General features: G+C 46.4%; 1 protein-coding gene across 1 annotated transcript in view; it reads left to right on the top strand.

Moving 5' to 3' along the window:
• ARL2BP (ARF like GTPase 2 binding protein) overlaps positions 1-21,379 on the top strand; it is a 332,718-nt gene that overhangs the window by 118,072 nt on the left and 193,267 nt on the right. The gene's annotated exons all lie outside the window — the stretch shown is intronic.

A 21,379-nucleotide genomic window follows, 5' to 3' on the forward strand; every position in this document is an offset into this window, starting at 1 on the left:
GAAGGAACCGCTACAACTGAAACGATTGGACCTTGACTGAGCCGAAAACTCGGTGCTAAGACTGAAGTAGAAGTATTACGTAGGCTCTAATAGGGGCTGTCTCATTTTGGCGCATTGTCTCCGCTGCCAGCAGCAGGCCCAAGCAGCGAAAGCGATCCAGGAAGCCCAGGGGTCAGAGGTGACAGACGATCCTACTATAGCTGCGGCCTTTTGGGCCTTCTATGTGGGACTATATTCCGCCGAGTCCTCAGGCCTTGTAGACCCTCTCTAGAACTTACGCGGCGCAGAGGTAACTCCTCGTCTAGCTCTTGAGGCGGAAGGGTTGGATGCCCCCATTCGAATTGATGAGGTGATCTTTGCCTTTGCTCGACTGAAACTTTTGAAAGCGCCCGGTCCCAATGGGTTTAGCGCCCTCTTCTATAAGACATTGTGCATGGAGCTGGCACTGGTGCTCACCCGACTTTTCAACTCCTTCATGGACACAGGCACCCTCATGACTTCCATGCTCCACGTCACGATCTCTGTTATTCCCAAACCAGGGAAGGATCCGGCACTCTGTAGTTCATATCGCCCCATTTCCCTGCTCAATATCGATGCAAAGTCCTTCTCAAGCATCCTGGCCCACAGGCTAAACCCTCTTATGCCCGGATTGGTTGACCCAAATCAGTTGGGCTTTATCCCGGGGAGGCAGTGCGGGGACAATACGAAGAGGATTTACCATTTAATTGATCAGTTGCACAGGTCGGGGGAAGAGGCTCTACTGCTGGCAGTGGAATCCGAGAAAGCCTTTGATCGCATGCACTGGCCCAGTGGATACCAAGAAAGCCTTTGATCGCGTGCACTGGCCATACTTGTTTGCCACACTGGAGCATTTGGGTATAGGACCTACATTCCGCAGATGGGTGGCAAGTATCTACAATGCTCCTACTGCACAGGTCAGTGTCAATGGCGTACTTTCGGGAGACTTTCCGGTGGAGAGAGGCACCAAACAAGGCTGTCCTCTCTCCCCACTGCTTTTTGCCTTATATATGGAGCCCTTTGCCCAACCGCTTCAGGATAATCCGCAGGCGCAGGGGATCCTATTTGGTGCCGAATGCCATCTCATCAGTGTTGGACTCCTGCCCAACCCACACACTGCAGGAACGAGGAATAGTCCAGTCCACTTCTCTAGCTCACCAACCACTCACTGATGTACACATATGAGTAAGCTGCTGACCCAGAAAAGAGGGTGGAAATCAAAGGGTAACCAAACCTTCCACCCTTGTAATGTGCTTTAATAGGAACACCCGCCTCCTTCTTCTGCACCTGCATAAAAGGGAAACACAATGGACACCCTACTGTAATTACTCAGTCCCCAATCCTTCTTCTGATACATAAGACCATTATCCAATAATAACCACAGCACATACACTTACCAGAAGCGTGAGCAGGATTAGCTTCAAGGAGTTGTCAGTCTTAAAACTCTGTTGACCTAAGATAACCTCTCTTAGGCGTGTTATACATGAGACTGAACGAGTTCGTGAGGGTGTATAGTTTGGTCTAATTAGTAAAACACAGGGTAAAAAAACACACCACTTTTACCGGCATGTAAAAAACCCCTGACTAATTATTCTTAGGAACGGGGTCAAATGCGGGGAAAAAACGCGCTGTCACCTCCGTTCTTGGCTCACTAGGGAGAGGAAACAAACCCAGCCGGGTTTCCCTAGCGGAATCGTCGAAAACGTCACTTCCGCGTAAACAGATGCGGACTGGTTGCACTCTAGCAACAATGTATCGCGTATCCGCGATAAAGCCGCCGTGAAGCTCAGCGCGTCTCAGAACAAACAGAGAGACGCAATGCTCGCAACCACACCAAACAGGAGCCCCTGTATGGCGGCGGAGGTCAACGGAAACGGCCAAAGATTACCGTAACACGGGGCAACAAAAAAAGGGGAGGGAAGGGGAAAAACACTACACCTAATGAAACTAACTAACGTCTAACTCAACGGGGAACTTGCTAAGGAACGGGATGGGCAAAAACAAGGCAACAAATTAAGGAAGGGAGCAAGGATAGGGGAATAGGCTGAAATAAACTGGAAATCCTCCAAGTCTTTACACGAGCCCGTGAAAAGACAACCGCAATCGACAGGAAACACAGGAGCCAGGATGCAGGAACCCACAGGTAGCAATAACAAGCATAGACATAAGGGTAGGACTCCTTTTTATGCTACTGGTGTGTCATGTGATGGTATCGGACATGGTCAACAAAAGAGGACTGGGGACCTAATCCTAACAATCAGCCTATACACCGACAATGTAACTTTCTGGATAGCACACCCCCAAACATCCATGCCAGCCATCGTGGCAGACTTGCAGACCTTCAGCAAGGTCTCTGGATTTAAAATTTTTTGCAAAAAATCGCAGATGCTGAATCACACTTTGAAGCCCACTACTGTGGATTCCCTGCAGGCCCAATTTCATTTTTACTGGCATTACATATCTGGGACTGGTTCTGCATAATAGCTTGGTTAAAACTGCGGAAGCAAACTATTCCTCTCTACTCTCTCGCATCAGGAAAGACCTCGACCATTGGAGGCGTCTACTCCTGTCTTGGCTTGGTAGACTGGCCCCGATAAAAATGAACATCATACCCCGGGCTCTATATATATTCCAGACTCTACCCCTATTACCCCAGCCGAATGCGCTCCCGCAGATCCAAATGGAGATTGAACGCTTCATTTGGGGTCCGATCTCGTCCAGACTGCAGAAACTCTGTTACTGCGCCCTAAGAAAGAAGGTGGGTTGGCCTTACCTAATTTCACTTGTTACTACCAGGCCTCGCTACTGCGTTATTTGTGGAATGGAATCATCCCATGACGGAAAAGCACTGGGTATTTTTGGTTTTTTGGACCAGACAGTAGCTGGTCGGCATATCTGGAGGGAGTGTTGGCTGCCTAGATCAGCGCGCTCATGGGGTCTCTACTCTTTGCCAGTCACCCGCCCCACCATGCTAGCTTGGTACAAGTGTCTAAACGTGAAAATCTTACCACTTATCCCTCCCCCATGTTTCCCATTTTCTTGAACCCAGATTTCCCTCCTGGGATGGAAAAGGGTGTAGGGTGGGTGTAAGCGACTGGGGCAGCTGTTTGACCTGAGGGGCCATATTTCTTTTAAGTAACTCAGAGAAGATTATAATCTAGCAGTCACGGACCTCTTTCTCCACATACAAATGCTGCACTGGACATCCAGCCCCTTTGTGCGTCTTCCGGTCAGCAGACCGATGCTACCAATCGAGAAGTGGCTTTACCTACAAAAGGACGACGCAGGCTCATCTCTGAATTATACGCCTTTCTTATACCTGGAGCGAAAGTGACTCGCTCTGCGAGACAGAAGCGGTGGGAGGCAGAGATAGGTCGCACCCTGCCTGACAAAGAGTCGGAGGATATTTTTTATAGATCACCTCATTTTGCACACTCCATGGGTCACAAAGAAACCGCATTTAAAATTGTATCCTACTAGTACTATGCCCCGGCCCGACTGGCTAAGTGGAACTCTCAGAATGACCGACTCTGCTGGCCTGTTGTTATGGAATTGCCCCAAACTAACAAGCTACTGGGACACAATCCTTGATGAGATTGACAGGGCCTTGATACCGCTATTCCGAGGTTTCCCGCCTACACTATCTTAGGACTCCCCAATGCTTTAACCTTCCCTTTGCGCTCACTCAAAGGCAAACAGATCGCCCTGGCCTTGAACGCTGTTCACCGGGTTATCTTGGCGGGCTGAAAGACTGACAGGATCACAGATCGCTCCCATTGGCTGCTCCAATTGTGGTCCCTTCTGGGTATGGAGCGATTGTCCATGGTCACACTGGGGGACAAATCTGAATACCCTGAGGTACGGGTTCCCTTTATCACAATCTTATCTTCAGAATTCCGGCAACTAACTTGTCCTGCCTCCTTGCGGCTCCTGAAGTTGATCACTGGGAGCCGGGCAGTAGATCAGGGCAAGTGCCCCTAATGTCATCGCCTTTACTCCCAGGGGACTGATACCTTTACTGTAGGCACGCATGTGTAGGCCTAAGTCCACGGGTGGCTCACCGAGAGGGAGGGGAGGGCACCGGGTCTATATATTCAGAAATTTGGTTAGTTCTCTTTTTTTCTCCCTTGTTTTGACTTCTTAAACGCAGATGTACTTGCTCTACATGAGCTACGGTGTGCTCTGGTAGCAATGTCATATAGTCACGAGTGGTGTCTTAGAACTTGCTCTTGTTCAATTCTTATAATATTACGTTTATTTCTTAATTCAAGACATTGTACGTGGCCGGCCCGAGATGCGTTGTAGGCGACATGCTGTGTTACTCATTGGTCTAGTTGCTCCATGAATCATAAACACTGCTTTCTATTTCTTGCTCGTGAACTTGCAGGCCCACAGAGTTGTAGGCAATAAAGCACCGTATTTTTTTTGGTCATGTGTTCTGCCAATAAAAAAACTATTTAATTCTAAAAATGTGAAACCGCCACATCAGCCAGTGTAGAGGGGAACAGACAGGCATAGCCTGCGCACTCACCAGCCAGAGTATAGTTGTGTAAAGTCTCCCGGGGTCCAGCGTTTATAGAGACAGTGGAGACTGCTGAGTTGGCAGCCAGACCTGCGCACACCAATCCTCCTCGAGGCAGCTGGCAGTACCAGCGATGTTCATCACAGGCCCTGGATGTAGTAGTACTTGTATAACGCACAAATCACCCATGAGGCATCTCGGCTCTTGTACGCATACTGCTGTAATGTAATGTAATGTAATTTTATTTTTGTAAAGCGCGACTTACACTCCACGGAGCATCTTGGAGCTAACCACTCGTGTCTAGAAGGTGTTTGGCCGGGGAGCTAGTGAGGCACCGGTAAGACAGTATCTGGTATCTCTAGGGATTCGGGTTAGACTAGGGCTAAACAGGCTGTGTCTGTTAGTTTAAAAATCCATGTCTTTAGAGCCTTTCGGAAAAGGTTCTCTGACGGGATCTGGCTCAATTGGAGTGGTAGTTTATTCCAGGCCCTGGCACCTAGGACTCCAAGGGACTTTCCTCCTTTCGTGGCTAGTCTGAATTTGGGAGTCACCAGCAGGTTCAGGTTGGAAGATCTGAGTGAGCGGGAGGGCACATGTCTTCTGAACATTTTTGACAGGTAGTTAGGACCCAGCTGGTGGTAGGACCTAAAGGTGATTACTAGGATTTCAAATAGCACCCTTTTATGGATGGGCAGCCAGTGCAAGATCTTAAGTGCTGCTGATGCAGACGACTTCCTGGGCCATCTCAGTACGAGGCGGGCGGTGGCATTCTGGACCATCTGCAGTCGATGCAGTACTGCTTTACTAGAGCCTGCATATAGACTGTTGCAGTAGTCCAGACGAGATGTAATAAGAGCCACCGCCACCGTCTTTCTGGCTGTCAACGGGAGAAGGTCGAAGAATCTTCTGAGGCCTTTGATTATGCTAAAGCAGGACCCTGCCACAGCACCTGCTTGTTGCCTAAATTACAAGGCCTCGTCAAACCTTATCCCAAGGTTGCGGGCCGTAGTAATGGTGTTTGGAGGGACTTCTGCATCTTGTGGCCACCATGATTTGGGGGAAAAAAGGTTTTGCTGTGGAACCTTTCCTGGCTTTCCCTGTGAAGTACCCACTCCTGGGCACCCCCAAGGTGAAGCCAGGCATCCTAGCGTTGTTGGGGCCGTTGTGGAGATTAAGCAAGCTATTGCCCAGAGTTACAGAGTGGGACTCATGAATTAGAATAGGCACCGAGGCGAGAATTATCAGGTCCGAGGGAATTTAGCTCAAGACCCGCCGAGGCGGGAACTGAACCCTGGTCCCGAGCTAGACCTCTGCATCAGGGTCTGCCGCTCTAACCATTGAGCCACACTTCTTCACAGGATAGCGGCCCGCCGCAAGAGCAGGGGGCACACTCCTTCCCCCCGCCCCCCCCCTCCCCGACTCCACCACAGGGGATGAATATTATCAGTAATGTTGCCACGACCACCCGTGTATTACTGCAGAAAGGAGCACCAGGGCTACGCAAATTGCTCAGGTGTCCGCCATGTTTGCTCGCGGCACAGGCTGCTCAATTCGACCCCCTTCGAGCAGACAAAAAGCACCAAAAAAGGCTTGATTACATCAATTCATGCATCAGAGAAACGCTCTGCCCCTGGCCAGGCAAAAAACATCCAGATAAGGCAGGATGATGGTAAATATTGTCCCTGGGCTGCCGAAGCCTCACAGAAGTGTGGCCATCTTACTCACCGGCTCTCTGGCGCCCCCCTCCATCATTTTAAATTATTGCATCTATGTGCACTTAACATCCTGGGCCATTAATGAACCCTTGCTGTAGAAAATGCTTTTGTTGTTGGAGGAAGTCTGGATCACAATCCAGAATACCCAGGTTCAATGTGGATGCATGTGAGTGACGCAATATTTAGCCGTAATAAAGAATTCTACTTCAGCCTCAAGTGTTCTGTCATGAGCACAAGTTACTGTATTTGAAAATAATTACTAGAAAATGTATATTAAATTTGCAGGATATTTTACATTGTTGTTACATGGAGTGTGTAAGTTTAATTTATAATATGTTTTTTTTAATGTTATGATATTGATAGTTTATAGTTGCACAGTTTTTTTTTTACTCCAGTAAACTGCCAATGAGCAAAAAGGAGCAGCCATTGTCTATTCCTCCTTGACTTTGGAGGTGGTTAGCTGTAGTCGTTGTGGCAACATCTAGAGACACTCCAAGTTTTCACTTCTTTGTTAATTTCAAGGTGGTCTTTGATGTTTGTTGTTTTTTATCAAAAAGGTTTCAGAGTTTTTGCATTTTCCAACAATTTTCTTGATTCTTGTAAGGATGGGTGGTTGTGGGGATCCGTTGTAGAGCAGAGTGTTCTCTTCCGTCGGTATCTTTTGAGCACAGATCATGGATGAATTCCTGTATGTGCATTGACCTTCCACATCATTAAGTAGGACTTGGTAAAGGTCAAATTGCTTATTTCACAGTTTGGCATACAGATTTCCTTAACAATGGGCCGTATGACTAGACTTGATTCCAGCTTCGGGCAACGATTGTGACCGCATCTTACTGTAGGAAACAGCAAACTCATCAGTATGCCTCAGTTTGGCATGTTGTCCATTCTGCCTATCTACATGCTGAGACACTGTGAAATTGTGAAGCTCTGCTAGGCAGTAATCTGCAAACACCTGAGCATGGTTGTCCAAACCTGAGCATGCCCACTCATTGCTTCTCCCTTGACCCATTCTGTTTTAACATTTCTAGTCCCACTATGGTATATGTATTAATAAATACTTATTAGCAGATATGTTGGGGTGACGGGTCAATGGGAGGGGCAGATCCTGACTCTGTTGTCGGAGTATGTCCCCCCCGGTATGCAGGCTATCACTTTCGCCGACTTGGGGAAGATTCTGCTGGATCTTCCGAGAGGACTACTGATTTTGGGAGGAGACTTTAATTCTGTGGTTTCTGGAGTGATGGATAGGCACCTCCAGCGTGATATGGGGCGTGCGCGTCTATGGCTCCCTGACTTTCTAGATGCCCTAGGGGTTAGTGGATAGCTGGAGACTGCTTCACCCGGACCAAAGGCAGTACACCTTTCACTCTGGGGCCCATGGTAGTCTTCCCCGTTTGGATTATTGCCTTGTGCCCGCTGCCCACGCATCCTACATTGCTGAGGCGGTTCACCTGGCTAGGGCCATCTCTGATCATTCCCCGCTCTTAATCCGCTACTGTATTGCGTCGGGGTCGGTGGGTAGGATAACCCCTATTAATCCCTGGTATCTGCGTAATCCTAGAATTTGTAAGGGCCTGATTAGGGCTCTAGAACAGTATTTTCTGGAAAATGAGGGGTCTGTGTCCTCTTCTGTTTCTCTCTGGGAAGCCTTTAAGACTGTTATCAGGGGTCAGGCTCTGTCCTTGATAGTGGGAGCGAAGAAGGAGAGGGATAGGGAAGTTGTTGAAGCAGAGGCTGAGATAGGTCGCCTGGAGGCAGGACTGGAACAGGAGGTAACACGTGCTAAACTGCATGTCCTGAATCTTAAGCAACTTGAGTACAGATCTCTGGTCACTGATAGTGCCAGAGCCCTGAGTAGAGAGCAGCAGGGTCGGCTATATGACCTCGGTGATAAGGCAGGGAAGCTTATTGCTTGGCTGGACAAAAAAGATAGGGCAGATAGTGTTGTTTCAGAACTTGTGACGGCGGAGGGGGCACAGCTTACCGATCCTCAGGGGATAGTGGATAGTTTTGCGACTTATTTTCACACTGTTTATACCTCGGTGTCGGATCGACCGGAGGAGGACTCCCATTCGCTGCTGTTAGATATACAGCTCCCGTGCTTGAACAAGGAGGACCGTGAGTTCATGGATAGTGCCCTTACCGTTGATGAAAGAGCCTTGGCTGTTCGCTCCTTGAACTCTGGTAAGGCACTGGGACCCAACGGGCTCCCAATTGAGCTATATAAGCTTCGGCCTGATAAGATCGCTCCTTACCTTAAGGGTATATTTGTTGAGGCCTGTGAGCAGGGGATACTACCTTATTATCAGAGAGTTGGGTCGGTGGTGGTTATTCATAAGGAGGGCAAGCCAGGGGCTGATTGTTCCTCTTATAGGCCTATCTCGCTATTGAACGCAGAGCCCAAAATACTTGCCAAGCTTCTCGCCAACAGGCTGATTAAAGTGATTAGCGGACTGGTACATCCAGATCAGTCGGGCTTTATTCCCCACAGAAATTCTGCCCTAAATTTGCGCAGGTTACACGGCGTGATAGCCAGGGCTCATACCCTCAAGGAACCGGCCATAGTAGCCTCGCTTGATGCAACCATGGCCTTTGACACCGTGGAATGGCAGTATTTGTGGGCAGTCCTGGCTAAATGTGGGTTTAGTCTCGACTTCATTGGCTGGGTGCATTTGTTATATACTGAACCGCTCGCCCAAGTAGTGGTGAACAACCGGGTCTCAGCGTCCTTCTGTCTTGGGCGGGGCACCAGACAGGGATGTCCCCTCTCTCCTCTTCTTTTCTTGCTGGCTCTTGAACCTTTGGCAGCTTGGATTCGTTGGGAGCCTTCTATCAGGGTATTCGATGGTCCCCAGATTGGAAGGACCGAGTCTCTCTGTATGCGGACGGCATTCTACTTTATTTGACCTTGCCCAGAAAGTCCCTAATTGTCGATTGTGGTGTGTTGGCATACTTTGGTAAGAATTCTGGGTTGTCTATAAACTGGGGGAAGTCTCTCTTGTTCATTCTTAGTGGGGAGACTCCGGTCCCTCTGCGAAATTGTCTGATTCAGATCGCTACTGGTGGTTTTAAGTATTTGGGGAATTACATTTCTTTGGACCTGGCAGTCCGGTATACAAGGAATCTCCTTCCCCCGTTGCAAAGACTAAGGAGCGATACGATTAATTGAAAGAAACTTCCTCTTTCCCTCTTGGGGCATGCGGTCCTCTTTAAAATGATGTCTCTGCCTCGGTTTCTGTATGCCCTTCAGAATACTTTAGATATAGTGCCTGCCAGTCACTTTCGTGAGGTGGAAGGGTTGCAGCGTAGTCTATTATGGGAGCGCAGACCCCGTATTGCTTTGGCAAAATTGTTGCTTCCATGGTATGACGGCGGTGTCGCTCTCCCTGACATCAAACGATATTACTGGGCTTCCCAGCTTGCGGCCCTTAACCAGGGCACTTATGGGTCTGTCGTAGATCCCGGATACGCGATGGATAGGTGGCTTCTCCCTGGAGGTAATTACAATAGAGCATTGTATGCTAAGTCAGCGAAATTGCTCTTGACAGGGCCAACTAAACATGCGGTTCGGATCTGGCACGACGCCACGAGTTCGTTGGGATGGAGGAACCGATTGACACTAGCCACTCCACTGTTTGACTCTGAGAAATTGGGAAATCTTTGGAACACAAGAGGTTTTGCCAAGTGGGATTTGATAGGGATTTCAACCATCGGGGACATCTGGGATAAAGGGAGGATTAAAAGATTTGAAGACCTGCAGGCCGAATTTGTCCTGAGTAGAACTGAGGGCCAGATGTAGGTATCCAAATACCGGTCGGTAACGGCGGAAAATAACGATTTTCGGCCGTTACCGACCGGTATTTGGATACTGAGATGTAGGGCCACCTAAAATACAGATTCGGTAATTTTACCGAATCGGTAATTTTACCAATTCTGTAAAATTACTGAATCGGTAAAATTACCGAATCTGTATTTTTAGATGTAGGTAGCACTGTAATCAGTGCTAAAGGGCTTTGAGAATTCGTTATTTACCACCAACTAGAAGTTGGTGGTAAACAATGAAAAGCCTTGAAAAAGCATTTTTTTTGCTTTTCAAACGCTGCCATGTTGCAGACATACATGCCCTTAGGGCATGTATGTCTGCAACATGTGCACCCATACACGATTGAGGGGTGCAACAGGGTGCCAAAGTGACACCCTGCCACCCTTCAATGTTTCCCCCAATTACCAAATCGGTATTTACTGATTCGGTAATTGCCATTCATTCCTATGGGCCTCCAGGCCCATAGGAATGAATGGCAATTACCGAATCGGTAAATACCGATTCGGTAATTACCGAATCTTACCGATTCGGTAATTTCAAAAGAGAAATTACCTACATCCCATTTACCTACTCTTAAATACCGAATCGGTATGATTCGGTATTTAAGAGTAGGTAAATCGAGATTACCTACATATGGCCCTGAGTCCTTTCGCTATGCACAGGTCCGGCATGCCCTGCCTGCCGAGGCGCACCTTCCAGAGGCCTCACCCCTTGAAGATAGGATTCTAGATGGCCATTTGCCTGAGAAGACTATCTCCCTGATCTATAAGAAATTGATTAATCATAGAGCGGATCTTCTCACAGTTCTGAGGGATAAATGGATGCGGGACGGCATTGAATTGGACGATGAGGACTGGCAATCTGCTGTGTCTTCGCCGAAGGAAGTTGCGATCCCAGCGCGACTGAGGCTTGTTCAGTTGAAGATACTACACATGGTTTATGTCACAGGGCCCCGCTTAGGTCAGATGGGGCTATCTGCAACAGAGCAGTGCAGACGGAAGTGTGGTCTTGTGGGTACGTTCCTCCATGTCCTTTGGGAATGTCGGTATATACTGGAGTGTGGGATCCACAACACTAAGCATGAGGTCTTGGTGGTGGCAATATTGCCGGAGGCAAGGAGATGCCTCCTGAATATTTGGGAGCCCAAGAATATTTGAATTTACAACAACAAAATCTCTGTGTTTCCTTAGCGGCTTTTAGGGTAGATCCCAGTTTAGCCTACGCATAGTTCTCCATGTACACATAAGAACTAGCACTTCGTACAGAAGGTGCTCTCTTAGTATATCATTGATAGATACTAATACTCTCCATACCTTTAAAATACAATTCTGTGTTCTGGGTAATATTGAATGCGTTGCAAATTGTATCTTTCTTGCTTTTTTTATCATTTGTTAGGCATGCTTTATTCTAAAATTATTTTCATTAAATTTTTTCCTCATTTTCCTTATTTGCTTTGCATCATGTGATTGCAATAGAATGTGAACCAGATAGTATGTTGCTTGTTTAGTAGCTTTTAATTACTGTTTTAATTAAATGGCTCCCTGTTAGTGGTCAGTATCACCCATCTGCTACGCGGCCATCAGGGGTTTATTTAGCAGGCAGACAGGGTGAATGTTGAAGAGCACTTTCTTACTTCAAATTCTACAGTGGCTAGAAAGAAGGGAGAAGGAGGTCAATATTGTAGTTTGATACCTTGCATGTTGAAACTGCTGTGGCATAAGTTTTAAGAAAAGACTAGGCAACAATTTTTTTTTGGGTATAATTTTTATTTTATTGAAGAAAAAGAACCAATAGACAAGGCAATGAGACAATACATTCGGACATGTGTTCAAGGAGGAGTGCAACTGCATGACAGTGTAATACAGACATCATTGGTGCCAAAAGGGGGGGGCAGGTGGGGAAACAAAATCAGTAAACATAAGTTACACATGACTGGAATGCCGGATCAGGGGGAAAGTGAACCTTCCGGGGTCTCCACGAAAGGTGGCGTGCATATATTTCCACGGTAGGAGTTCCACTGGCTCCAAATTTTATTCCATTTCCTGGGTCTACCCTGTGCCACATACACCGTCTTCTCCCTCAACATACACCAGTCCATGTTCTCCTTCCATGCCAGAACCGTGGGCAGCCGCTGGGCGCCCCACAACTGGGCGATGTCTCTCTTGGCAATCATATTTCCAAGGGTCGCCCACTGCGTCTGCGCCACATCATAGTCATTCGGTTCCCAGACATTCAACAGGCAACGCCTAGCTTCAGGCAATAAAGACACCCCCGTGATTCTTTCCATCACCGCATGTACACGATTCCAGAACACCAACCCCTCCGGACACTCCCAAATTATGTGGAGGAAGGTTCCAATCAGTCCACAGCCGCGCTTACATAACCCATCCCCTAAATAACCCATATGCATCAGGCGCGGGCCAGTGACGTATATCCGATGTAGGATTTTGAGCTGAACGAGTCGGAGACGGGCCGGAATTGCGACCTCTTTAGGCGAGGATAGCGCCGACTGCCAGTCCTCGTCGTCCAGCTCCAAACCGTCGCTGGTCCAAACCTCCCTAAGCCGCACCAACAGATCCGTTCGACACACACGCCATCCAGTTTCGCAATCACAGGAACCACACGACTCGCCCTCTCCTTTTTATCCAGCCAAGCAATCAATTTCCCTGCCTTGTCACCCACATCATACAGTCTGCCCTGCTGCTCTCTACTCATAACTTTGGCAACATCCATCACTAGGGCCCTATAATCCAGTTGTTTGAGACTAAGGGCATGGAGTTTGTTACGAGTTACACCTAGTTCCAGATTGCTTTCTAGCTCAGTTATTTCGGTCTCTAAACGGACCACCTCCTCATTTTTCTTTTTCTTGGCACCAGCGATTAACAATAATGCCTGACCTCGGCTAACTGTCTTGAACGCCTCCCACAGTGACACAGAAGAGGACACAGACCCCTCGTTCTCAGCAAAGTACTGATCCAGGGACTTAATCAATTCAGCACGAGTTTTGGGGTTGCAAAGGTACCAGGGATTGATCGGGGCAACTCGTCCCTCGACACCCATACTAGTGCAGATCTGGAGCCATAGTGGGGAGTGATCTGATATACCCCGGGCCAAATGCCTGATTTCCCTGACAGAGGAGGCCTGTGCCGCCGGCATCAAAAGATAGTCCAGTCTAGAGAGACTACCGTGGGCCCCCGAATGAAAGGGGTATTGTACCTGTCCCGGATGCATCAATCTCCAACAATCTACCAAACTCAGTGTCTCCAAAAACCCACTTAACCAAGACTGTGACCTAGGGAGGTCTCTGGGGGGGCAACGATCCACACCACCGGAGACTACCGAATTGAAATTTCCGCCAATCAACAGGATACCATCCGGAAGCCCCAATGCCACACGCCCAAGCTCAGCAAAAGTCGAGGTCTGTAGACCGGGCGTGACATATACAGAAATCAATCAATCAATCAATCAATCAATCAGTGACACTTATAAAGCGCGCTACATACCCGTAGGGTCTCAAGGCGCGGGGGGGGTGGCTGCCGCTACTGCTCGAACAGCCAGGTCTTCAGCTTCTTCCTGAAGGAGAGGTGGTCTTGGGTCAGGCGCAGGTCGGTCGGGAGGGAGTTCCAGGTCTTGGCGGCCAGGTAGGAGAAGGACCTTCCTCCTGTAGTCGCTCTTCGGATGCGGGGGACGGCGGCGAGGGCAAGATCAACAAGATAGTCCTCCACTCCCACCTCCCTGTGAGAGCGGCGTAGCGCCCCCTTTCATCAAGGATCACGTCATCTATTTCCAAGGGGAGACAGTTTTTGACCTGGATGCCCGCGCCCCTAGAGCCAGTAGTAAACCCAGAGTGTGCAGCGAGACGATATCCTCGCCGATTCATAGCGTGACAAGTGTTTCCAATCAAGTGCGTCTCCTGCAGCAACACAACATCAGGGGAGAGGCGTCTCAGCAGTTGCAACACTACTCCCCGCTTTATCCTGTCTCCCAACCTATTTACATTCCAAAACAATAGTTTCAACCCACTACCCCCATCCCAGAGATGAACGCAGAAACCACCCCATAGCGAACACAGTACCCAGATCAGAAAATAGAACAATACGTTGCCTTGAGGAAAAACAAAACATACCCAAACTCCCCCCTCTACCCCCAAACATATACCTGTTACAGTACCACCCACCCTGCACCACTGCGTTAGACTCAAAAGCCACCCCAACTTGCAGTGTGCCTGTCGCCCTAACATTAAACTAGTCTACAAAAAGAAACCCCGAGGAGGAAAGAGTCCCACTCCCCCCGCCACCCTCGGGTATGTCACCATGAATCGCTTAAGTATGATAGACGTCAAACCAGCTGTAAAGTATGATAATTGTTCGGGAATTAGGAACCACATTGTCATTGTCATTCTTGCTCCGGCACGCCACCCTCCGCTCCACCCGAGTGTTCCGTTCGATCGCTCCGCATTGGTAATGCATCCAGCCAGTCACTCACACTCTCAGGACGATCAAAGAAAAACGTCCGGTCCTTGTATTCGACATGGAGGGTGGCTAGAAATAGCATCGCTTATTTCAAATCCATGTCTCTCAATCGTCGCTCCACCCCCTGAAATCCCATCCTCTGCCTCTGAACAAACTGGGTAAAGTCTTGGTAGAAGCTCACCGTTGCGTTTTCAAACTTCACGGGCCGCCTGTCCGCGACGTCTGCAGGATAGCGTCTCTGTCTCTAAAGTTGAAGAGTCTGGCAATAATCGGCCTTGGAGGGGCACCCGGCTTCGGCTTCCCACCTGGCACATGGTGCGCGCGTTCCACAGCAAATAATTTACTTAGGCCTTTAGGGGCGAGGTGATTTAGGATGAGGTCCTCCACAAGGAGATCTGTAGCACGATTTTCCGATTTTTCAGGGACCCCAATAATACATACATTGTTGCATCTGGCCCTATTTTCAAAATCGTCCAGTCGACGAGCCATGAGATGGTTGGAGGATCGCAGATTGCCGACCTCCGCCTGTAAGTCGGAAACGTCGGTCGTGAGGCTGGAGGTCTTCAGATCTAAGAATTTGACCTTCTCATTAGTCTTCGTTAAGTCAGCTCTAATCAAGTTGACATCAATGGCCAAAGTGTCGAGCTTAAGGGCGAGAGCCTCATATTGCTGGCCAATGGAAGTCTTATTACCAGCAATGGCACCCATGACGTCCTGTAGAGTCAGATCGATCGGCGCAGCCGGGTCCTCCCTTGCCTCATCTAGGTTCTTCGTAATGCCACCTGGGGACCCCTTGGGATGGGTGTATCGATCCATGACATTCGTTTGAACGATTCCCCCCCGAAGGGGTGTCTTGGCTTTTCGCTTCTCGTTGTTGGGCCTGTCCACCATGTTGGGCGATGTGCCTCCGAGGGGCCTGTGAGACCTGGTGAGAATGGCCCTTCACGCTCGACCCACCGGAGTCCTCAAAAGCAGGCGCCAGCAGCTCACCACACCGTCTTTCGCGATCGTTGGCACACAGTGGAGTCACAGAGTTCTGTCAGACCTCGGGCAACCAGATCGATCTAGAGGTGGGATATGGCCAAAGACCCAGAAACGAAACCGAAAGTTAACTCCAAGGCAATGAGCAGAGCCCCGCTGGCCGTTGTTGTTCAACTTCTGCCTGGGCGTCTCAACGACTCAAGCACCAGGCGGTGCCATGGGGTGGGCCTCAAAGGTTCAGGGTGTCGTAGTTGCGGTTCCCAAAGTCCGAATCCATTTCTGAAAGCAGCGAATATGTCAGCCGAGTCTCATCTCCAATAACCCGTCTTCGTAATCAGGATGCCGATCAGGATATATGCGGAAGTCGGCAAGGGTCTCGGGAGCCCTGTGCTCAAGCGGCCATCTCGGATGCGCGCGAAGCTCCTCCTCAGGCAACAACATTTAAATGTGAAAGATCTAGACTGCCATCTGAGGGAATTCTCCGTTCTCCCCTACTTTTCACTTGTGGCTGTTGAGCAAAGGCTTCAGGATCTGGCAGCCCCTTCCCTACTCCCTCAGTACTTTATCCTTCCTTAGTATTGCAGAAATATGAGAAGGTATGATGCTGCTTCCATTTCTGCTTTTGACCGTGATTTTTGCAATTGGCACTGAAGGTTGATTTTTTTTTTCCATCTGATCTTTGAACAATATCTAATAATACTTTGTTAGTAAAAAAAATATTTTTTTTCCCCTTGTGTATTATCCTGGAGGCAATTTGAGGATGGTAAAAGCGAAAGTGTCCTACGTTCTATTTGTTACCATCTAGGTGGCTCAGTGAAGTAAGCATTCGCTTCAGAAATCTGCTATCCTCTTCAGCACACAAGTTCACATCCTGTCTAAGGTCATCTCATCCTTCCATCCTTCGGATGAGTAAATTGAGAAACAATAACATGGATAATAGTAACCCGTTATATGGAGTAATTAGAAACAACAGTGGCATTACGTTAATCTCTGTAAAAAAACAGTTTACTATTGGTATTCTTTCAGTTTTATTTTTTGCGGATCTTCCTCTTGCAGTTTTGTTGGCTGTAGGCAGACATTCTACCACAGTCTCTGAATGGGTTAGATTTGATCATTTTCATTTTCATCATTTCCTTAGTTCCACCTTCACCCAGAATAAAGAAGACCGCATGTTGACTTGAATTGAAGCAGAGTAAAACACAGAGAAGATATAAAAATATAAATAGTCAAAATACACATACATCCTCCATTCTTGTCAGTGGTGCATGGGGGGGGGGTTATAATGCTCCACTAGAGATCTGATCTTACTACAGTGACCTCATCCTTATCAAGTGTATTTGGCCTGGTTGAGAACCAGGACACCAGTACGCACTACTCAATATAAATTTGAACGCTAGTACATTTATTTTGAATTTTCACGAAAAGTCAACTTAGATCAACATTACATTCATGTTTCATTTGTTGCAAAGCAAATTTTTTATCATCAACATGTACATTGCTATCTTTATGCATATACCATACATTTCAGTATCAATACATTTTATCTACACCCAATGCATTTCGGGGCGCGAGCCCCTTCGTCAGGGGTCTGTATTTAGAGAAGAGAAAGAAAAAGAAAAGGAATCTGATTACTATTGATGCACTAATATATATAAATATAGATCTCTGCGCTATGCATGTTTCTTACCGCAGGTGAGGTAGAATCAATTATGGGTTGCAGTAACCAAAATGGATATTGGAATGGCCTGAACGTAGAAAAAGAGGGGGGGAAGTTGTGTATGAGCATCATGAGTTGATTTGATTTTATTTGAAAACCTTTAAATGAAATTTCACATTACCTGTGCGCTTTGCTATGTCTGGTCTGAAACATAGGAATAAGGGGAAGAAGGAAGTTAGGGGTAAGAATGGAGTGTATGTTGTTCTCACTCGATAAACATGGGGCTAATTTGACTTTGTATTACGTTATGTGCATTAGTCCTCACCTTATTTATGTTGACTTTAAAACTGGAGCCTATGAGGGAATGTAAAAAATCTCCATCAATAATGCCCAAAGCAAGTATATAATTAGTTCTAACTCCATTGGAAGTGGAGTTTACCTGTGAGTCCTGCATGATGAACGTCGGGCTCAGCAAGTGCTCAAAAGTGAGGGTAGATCTGCCAATAAAACACAGTATTTCTTATAATGCTGGCCAGCGTGCGATCTGTTTTAAAAACGGTATGAATGAATGTTTAGGAATCCTTACCGGAGCGAAGTGCTCTGTAAACCCGTCACGACGATTTCCGAGTTTCAGCGTGAGGACGCGTAGTCCTTCTTTTAATATGGTAACCGCTAACTATGTAGCTATCGATAACGAACTTCCGAGTTTCAGCGTGAGGACGCGTAGTCCTTCTTTTGATATGGGGATCGCTAGTTGTGTGACTATTCACATTAGACTCTCGCTGGCTTTTGATATTACTGTGATAGTACTCTCACAGATAAGAGCTATTGGCATTCTGGTAAATGCATTATGAGATTTTCAGAATTACGAGGACGCGTGTGTAATGATAAGTCGGCTATTGTAGGGGGTATTTCATGATGACGGCCGCCATATTGAAGTGGTGGATCGAATTGGCAAATATGTTGGTCGAATAGAGGCTGAAATATTGTGGATGTGGTAGATTCCCAACTAGATGGAATAGAGTGGAGTAAAGCCGGAAAAAGGGGGGGGGGGGAAAGAAGGGGGCGTGGGATTGAATGAAGTGGTTTACAGCAGAAGCTTTGTCGAGTCATAAGTGTTAGATCCTTTGACTACTTCATATTTATATCACATAAATCGCAATATGCAATCCCTGCTATCAATTTGTTGTAACTGCTCCTGCCTATTTCCATTCTATTATCGGTATTCATTGACAGACCTAGGTTATACTATACGTTAATTTTTGCGCAAGTGCTTATGGAATAATGTGAAATATTTGTTGATGATGAGGTGTGTGAATGTAGTTTAAAATCGTTTATGAAGAGGCTGTATATTTATCCATATCTAGTATGTTCTGTAATATGTATGATGAGTTCAGACTCCTAGTTGTTGAACAGGCAGAATAATATGGATTGTGTAGTTTTCCGTGAGCTGCGGTTTTATAAGGTGTTTATACCTATAAAAAACATATGAGATCTAATTTGTCATTCAATCCATTTGGGATAAGAGTTTGGAGCCTACGAATCCAGAATGTTTCTCTTTGGATAAGAACTTTGGCGTTGTCCATTCCCAACCTTTGGGGAACCATTTCGATTACTTGGAATCTTAATTGGGCGATGGAGTGCCCTGATTCGATCCAATGTTTTGCCAGGGGTGCAGTCAGATTCTTGTTACGGATGCGGCTTTTGTGTTCCGTCAACCTTATTTTCAATTTTCTGTCAGTTTTTTCCGACATATATCAGTCCGCATGGACATTTTATCGAGTACACCACATGCTCTGAGTTGCAGTTAGTCGTGTGCCTTAGTTGTATCTTTTCTCCTGTGCGCGGATGAAGCAAAATGTCTCCTTGTATGACGTTGTTGCAATTTTTGCAATTGTAGCACTTTTGGGTTCCTTTGTAGGTTCTTTTCACTGACTTGTCATCACTGATGGATTTGTTCAATAGTTCTTTTAGATTCCGTGATCTTTGATACGCGAATAGAGGTCTGTCGTGAAAGAGTGTTTCAAAATCTTTTTCAGCTGTTATAATTTCCCATCTTTTAGTGATAATCCTTTGGACGTCTTTTGACGCAGATGAATATTTTGAAACAAATACCATCCTTTTACTATCTGTTTTGATCTCAAAACAGATAGTAAAAGGATGGTATTTGTTTCAAAATATTCATCTGCGTCAAAAGACGTCCAAAGGATTATCACTAAAAGATGGGAAATTATAACAGCTGAAAAAGATTTTGAAACACTCTTTCACGACAGACCTCTATTCGCGTATCAAAGATCACGGAATCTAAAAGAACTATTGAACAAATCCATCAGTGATGACAAGTCAGTGAAAAGAACCTACAAAGGAACCCAAAAGTGCTACAATTGCAAAAATTGCAACAACGTCATACAAGGAGACATTTTGCTTCATCCGCGCACAGGAGAAAAGATACAACTAAGGCACACGACTAACTGCAACTCAGAGCATGTGGTGTACTCGATAAAATGTCCATGCGGACTGATATATGTCGGAAAAAACTGACAGAAAATTGAAAATAAGGTTGACGGAACACAAAAGCCGCATCCGTAACAAGAATCTGACTGCACCCCTGGCAAAACATTGGATCGAATCAGGGCACTCCATCGCCCAATTAAGATTCCAAGTAATCGAAATGGTTCCCCAAAGGTTGGGAATGGACAACGCCAAAGTTCTTATCCAAAGAGAAACATTCTGGATTCGTAGGCTCCAAACTCTTATCCCAAATGGATTGAATGACAAATTAGATCTCATATGTTTTTTATAGGTATAAACACCTTATAAAACCGCAGCTCACGGAAAACTACACAATCCATATTATTCTGCCTTTTCAACAACTAGGAGTCTGAACTCATCATACATATTACAGAACATACTAGATATGGATAAATATACAGCCTCTTCATAAACGATTTTAAACTACATTCACACACCTCATCATCAACAAATATTTCACATTATTCCATAAGCACTTGCGCAAAAATTAACGTATAGTATAACCTAGGTCTGTCAATGAATACCGATAATAGAATGGAAATAGGCAGGAGCAGTTACAACAAATTGATAGCAGGGATTGCATATTGCGATTTATGTGATATAAATATGAAGTAGTCAAAGGATCTAACACTTATGACTCGACAAAGCTTCTGCTGTAAACCACTTCATTCAATCCCACGCCCCCTTCTTTCCCCCCCCCCCCCCCCCCCCCTTTTTCCGGCTTTACTCCACTCTATTCCATCTAGTTGGGAATCTACCACATCCACAATATTTCAGCCTCTATTCGACCAACATATTTGCCAATTCGATCCACCACTTCAATATGGCGGCCGTCATCATGAAATACCCCCTACAATAGCCGACTTATCATTACACACGCGTCCTCGTAATTCTGAAAATCTCATAATGCATTTACCAGAATGCCAATAGCTCTTATCTGTGAGAGTACTATCACAGTAATATCAAAAGCCAGCGAGAGTCTAATGTGAATAGTCACACAACTAGCGATCCCCATATCAAAAGAAGGACTACGCGTCCTCACGCTGAAACTCGGAAGTTCGTTATCGATAGCTACATAGTTAGCGGTTACCATATTAAAAGAAGGACTACGCGTCCTCACGCTGAAACTCGGAAATCGTCGTGACGGGTTTACAGAGCACTTCGCTCCGGTAAGGATTCCTTAACATTCATTCATACCGTTTTTAAAACAGATCGCACGCTGGCCAGCATTATAAGAAATACTGTGTTTTATTGGCAGATCTACCCTCACTTTTGAGCACTTGCTGAGCCCGAGGTTCATCATGCAGGACTCACAGGTAAACTCCTCTTCCAATGGAGTTAGAACTAATTATATACTTGCTTTGGGCATTATTGATGGAGATTTTTTACATTCCCTCATAGGCTCCAGTTTTAAAGTCAACATAAATAAGGTGAGGACTAATGCACATAACGTAATACAAAGTCAAATTAGCCCCATGTTTATCGAGTGAGAACAACATACACTCCATTCTTACCCCTAACTTCCTTCTTCCCCTTATTCCTATTTTTCAGACCAGACATAGCAAAGCGCACAGGTAATGTGAAATTTCATTTAAAGGTTTTCAAATAAAATCAAATCAACTCATGATGCTCATACACAACTTCCCCCCCTCTTTT

Source organism: Lissotriton vulgaris, chromosome 12, assembly GCF_964263255.1.
Source record: "Lissotriton vulgaris chromosome 12, aLisVul1.2, whole genome shotgun sequence".
In the NCBI taxonomy this organism is placed as follows: Eukaryota; Metazoa; Chordata; class Amphibia; order Caudata; family Salamandridae; genus Lissotriton; species Lissotriton vulgaris.